Raw genomic sequence first — 5,515 nt, forward strand, 5'->3', positions numbered from 1 at the left:
ACCTTACCAGTCTTCTTTTTCCTTTTACCTTTTCATTCCTCTCCATTTCTCTCATTTCTTTCTCCTCTTTCTTACTTCATTCCATTTTCTCTCTTTCTTTCTTCCTTCCTTTGTCTTTCCTTCCTTCCTTCCTTCCTTCCTTCCTCTTTCTCTCTCCTCTCTCTCTCTCTCCTCTCTCTTTCTTTCTTTCTTGTAAAATGGCTATAAACTTGCAGGCATTTAAAGTTTAATTGAGAAATGAGTGTGTGATGGAAGGCCCATGAGTGCTTACATGTACTCTGTGAATAATCATTTGAACCATGTCTTTCGAATAGTGCAAAGAGGATAAAGAAAAATTGAGAATATTTCGTTTTTCCCCTCATTCGTTGTATCTTTAAGCACTTCCAACCCACTGTTTTACTCATCTGAGTGAAACAGAAATCTCAGTTTTAGACTACAGTAGAATTCAAACATGAATGGGGATGATTGCCATCTGGTGAGTGAGTCTGAGAAGTTCATCTGTATCTTAAAAAGTGAGGCGGCATGGGGGATGGCGATTATGAAGTAAGTGGTTTGTTTTGTTTGGGCAGTTGATTTAGGAATTGAGATGTAGAGAGCAGCATGGCATTTGCTTGTCAGACTGTGCCTACCTGAGTCTAAGGAGCTGCAGCCAGAGAGAGAGGAACTCTGCATAAAAGACTCCATGAAATATGGGAAACCTGATAGTGCTTTGGTTTCACCATAAGTTACAAAGTGTGAGTCAGGGAGAGAGGTGTTAACGCTGTATCTCTTGGAGTCTCTGGGGGTTTACTGGTCTGAGAGTTTTTGGTGGTGACACTTTTGCTCTGGAGAAATTGCACTGATGGAGTTAAATAGGCCAAGTGTAATTCAAGACCATCGTAATAGGAGAGCAAGACTGAAACTAAACTGCACTGACAAAAGATTGGAGAATTTTTAAACACTGGGGTGAGCTCGTGGAAAGTAACTGGAGGATGTTAGTGGGGAGGTTGGTCTATATAGTGGAGTCCATCTGTGTTTGCTATTTGGCACTTATCAAGATCAGGCTCCTACATTCTGACAGACTGGGAAACAGGTGCCCTATCTTTTGGGGTGGTTATATTTCAAAGGGATGGTTCCCAAGTCCTTGAGAAAGACATTCCTGGGTTGTAAAACTGGCAAGAGGCTGGGAGAAGATTTACATCTCAAAGGGCCAGGAAAGAGTTTATAATTCCAAGTTTTCTAAAGAGAATGCTCTAAGAAAGGGAGATAGACGGTGGGGGTGGGGGCTGGAGTCAGGAAGCAGCCTGTCTGAAGTTTAGTCAAGCTGAGGGGCTGGTAAGGCCAATTTGATCACACATCCATATTGTCATGGAAATGGCTATAGGAGTGGTCCTGAGAGGGACTGCCCTCAGGCAGTTTCAAGGGAATGGGCATCACTGAAAAGGCAGGCCTTGGAGGGAGTGAGAGGGCAGCTTGTGATATCTCCTCAGACACTGTCAAAACTCCTGGATGCACATGGAGGAGCTTGCGAAGAGCTGAGAGTATGTGTAACAAAGGTAGGAGGCAAGCCAGTGAAGTCTGAGTTATTGCCATTGAATACGTCCTCCACATAGCCGATAACTGGCAAGGCTTGAGGAAAATACTGATTTCTGAAATAAAACATTTCAGACTGACTTAAAAATTATTTTACCCATGAGTGCTGGAGTGCATAGATTGTGACATCTTGCTTCTCTGTCCTTCATTATCTGAGTGCTGTGGTAGAGTGGAAGTAGCACTGATCGACAGCTAAAAGATCTGAGTTTCTGTTTTGTTTTGTGTTTGGCTTTTATTTTTTATCCTACCTTTTATCAGCCAAATGAGCTTGTATGAGTCACTCACATTTCTTTTACTTCCTTTTCAAGAAATTGATTACAATATATCTACCTCACAGGGTTGTTATCAGGATGAAATCAATGTACGTGAATGACAAATAAGATACCTTTCTTTTGACCTCTAATGTTGCATGGATTACTTAAACAAGGCCTTAATGTGACCCCAGTTAGGACCCTTGTAGCTTTTCATAATCAAATCACTTCTCCTGTTCTCTGTTTATGCAAATTTATTCCAGATCCCATTAATTTCAGCAGCACATGCATGTTTTAAATAGTTTTTTTTTTTCCTATTTCATCTGCCATGCTTTATCTATCTCCCAGCTCACCCAATGTTGGCTTCCTTCTTTTCTGCATACCCCACCATGCAGGAAGGCCTTGTGAGGAAATATAAGTCAGAAGGAATCTTGCCCCATATACTCCCACCTGAACACACATGTCGCTATTTGCTTGCCAGTATTTCGGTGTTTGGTTAGTGGTTTTTATGTTCTTTATGTATCTGCTGGAATCTGTCCAAAGTATACTACGTAGTCATAAGCCCACTGGAAATCATTATCTGTTATGATAAATGATCCAGTTTAAAGAACATCTAAAGAAGATGCCAAAGAGAAGTCTGTAATCTTTGATAGAAAATGGGGGTGTGGATAAATAAAATCATCATTTAATGGGAAAGTTAAACATTTGCGAATCAGAAAAAAACAAGAAATTCCTAACTTCAAAAGAATTGCTTATTTTTTCATTAAATCCTCAGGATAAAAAAATAACTATTTTGAAAAGACTATCTAAAGATGCAGCCACAGTTACTCTGGTAGTTGGCCCTTTTTCTGTAGTAATTTAGTCTGAACAAGACCCGAGTGTGTGCTATTCTTTGGCTTTATAGTCCTCTAACCATAGGCACTGATGGCATTCGTGATTATGGATTAAATAGGGCCAACTCTTGTCAGTAATTTGTTAGAAAAGTCCCACAGAGATACCCACGGTGCTGCTGAACAATGATGTTGGTAGTGTGTTATTTTGCTTTAGGAAAAGCTATAGCATTCCAACATGAGGTTCAACGCCTGGTTCTGGAAGCCTCCTCTCTATTTGATGTAAATTAAACCTTGAGTACACTCTGCCTGGTATTGCAATTAGCTTCTGCTCCCTGACCAAATTCTAATCTGCAATTGCAGATTACTTACCACTGGATAAGAAATACACTCCGTCATAGCCTAGCTTTGTTATATAATTTTGCCTGGGGTTGTTAAATCACTGTTGCATTTTGACACTGTGTGCAGCCAGTGGGCTTTTAGAGATTTCAGCATGAAAGGCTCTCAAGAAAACATGAAAATCTTTTAACATAAGGTTATCTCCAGGAGACTACTTTTTGGTTTAGTTATGTGATTGTATTTGAAGAAATGTATTTTTCTTTAGTTCTTACTCAGTGTTTTTTAAATTGATGGACTTTTATGATAGGTTTTCAGATTTGTGCTTTCAATTTCATTTTGGGGGAGTAGAAGTTTCAGAGTGAGATACAAAGTGTTTTGTGAGATGAATAAATTAACATATCCATTAGACAATATTTTGCTGATCTGACTTTTTTTTTCCTAGAAATACAAATATTAGAAAACTGGTATTTTTAAGAGAAAACAAAATTTTTGGAGGGCAGCTGCTGGATAGTCTAATATTTTATGTACTGATGAAATCACATTTTGAAGAAAGTATTAATTGAGGTGCAGGTGGATTCTTTGTAAGGTGGCAACAAAGGGCTGCTTGGTTAATACCAGAGTCAGCAAACTACAGCCCACAGGCAAAATCAAGCCCACCACCTCTTTTGGAAATCAAAGTTTCAGTGGAGTATGGCCACACCCATTTGTTTAGGTGTTTCCTGTCTGCTTTTGTAGAGACTCTATGGCCTAAAATATTTATATCTGGCTGTTTCTAGAAAAAAATTGCCAGAGTACCTGGGTGGTCCAGTGAATTGAGCATTCACCTTCAGCTCAGGTCATGATCTCGTGGTCCATGAGTTCGAACCCTGAATCAGGCTCTGTGCTGACAGCGCAGAGCCTGGAGCCTGCTTCAGATTTTGCATCTCCTGCATGCTCTGCCCCTCCCCGACTCGTACTCTGCCTCTCTCTCTTCCAAAAGTAAATAAACATTAAAAAGAAAAAAAAGTTTGCCAACCCCTGGTTACACCATTAACTTTATCTTGTAGAATCAGAATTGAGTGTGCACATCTTCTAAACTATGGGAGAATCAAACCACATATTTGACACAAAATATAACCTAGGACTTTCCCGTCCCTTGGACTCTGGTTAGACATTGGTGGCAACTGCAAGCTTCCCTTTGTCTTTCCTCTTTTTCAAGTTATTGAACCCTAGTTTTCATTTGTAATTGTGGCACTAGTAATTTGGAGATGATAAACTCTTGTTGGACTGATAGAGTATATTTTTACCCAAACCAGCAGAGTTAGATTTTGAACCAAATGGAAACATTGTGTGTTTTGCAGCAGCTTCACATTTTAGGTGGCCTGTTTAGAACTACCCTTGTTTAGAACTACAGTTTGTTACATTATAAAGTAGAAAAACATACTCCTCTTTTATCATTGACTCAAGCAGGTCACTCATCACTTTCTAAAACATTACTGTAGGGCACCTGGGTGGCTCAGTCAGTTAATTGTCTGACTTTGGCTCAGGTCATGACCTCGGGGTTTGTGAGTTCAAGCTCCTCGCCAGGCTCTATGCTGACAGCTCAGAGCCTGGAGCCTATTTCCGATTCTGTGTCTCCCTCTCTCTCTGCCCCTCCCCTGCTCATGCTCTGTCTCTCTCTCTCTCAAAATTAAAAAGTAAACATTAAAAAAATTAAAACATTACTGTAGACCAATCAGAACTGATACCTGCATTTTGGAATAGGCTCCCTTACCCCTGCATCACTTGGGAGAAGGATTGACACCCAAACTGCTTATTCTCCTTTAGCTCCTCCAGAACTACCCATTCTCCATCTATTTTATCTCGAGTTCTTCCAAAAGCAGAACTTGAGAAAAGGAATACATGAAGGTAGTTATTTTGGGATTTGATGTTGGGGACCACTAACTGGGGACTAAGATTAGTAACACAGAGAAGGAGGTAAAGCTAATCCAAGAATGGAATTATTGAAGTTGAGCATTAGTTATTGTTATGGACAACTGGGGCTCAATCTAGCTAAACATTCTCTGAAGAACTCTGTACTTCCATTCCCAGAATGGTTTGTTCAAGACATGGAAGAAGAAGGGCGCCTGGGTGTCTCAGTCAGTTAAGTGTCCGACTTCGACTCAGGTCATGATCTCACAGTCCGTGGCTTCAATCTCCATGTCGGGCTCTGTGCTGACAGCTCAGAGCCTGGAGCCTGCTTCAGATTCTGTGTCTCCCTTTCTCTCTGCCCATCCCCTGCTCACTCTCTGTCTCTGTCTCTCAAAATAAAATAAAGACATGAAAAATTTTTTTTAAAAAGGCATGGAAGAAGATATATTTACTGACTGTCTTCAAATCCTGACTCGTCACAGGTTGCCCCAGCATCCACTAGCTTCCTTTTATGTACACTTGGAGCATTCTGCAGCATGGATAGGCAGGCTAATCTCATGTAGGGGTCTCACCCAGTGAAGGCAAAAGGTTCCTGAGGAATAGGAGATAGCTGAGTCCAGGGGCTATTGCTGC

The sequence above is a fragment of the Crocuta crocuta genome, unplaced genomic scaffold, assembly GCF_008692635.1.
Source record: "Crocuta crocuta isolate KB4526 unplaced genomic scaffold, BGI_CrCroc_1.0 scaffold292, whole genome shotgun sequence".
Classification (NCBI taxonomy): domain Eukaryota; kingdom Metazoa; phylum Chordata; class Mammalia; order Carnivora; family Hyaenidae; genus Crocuta; species Crocuta crocuta.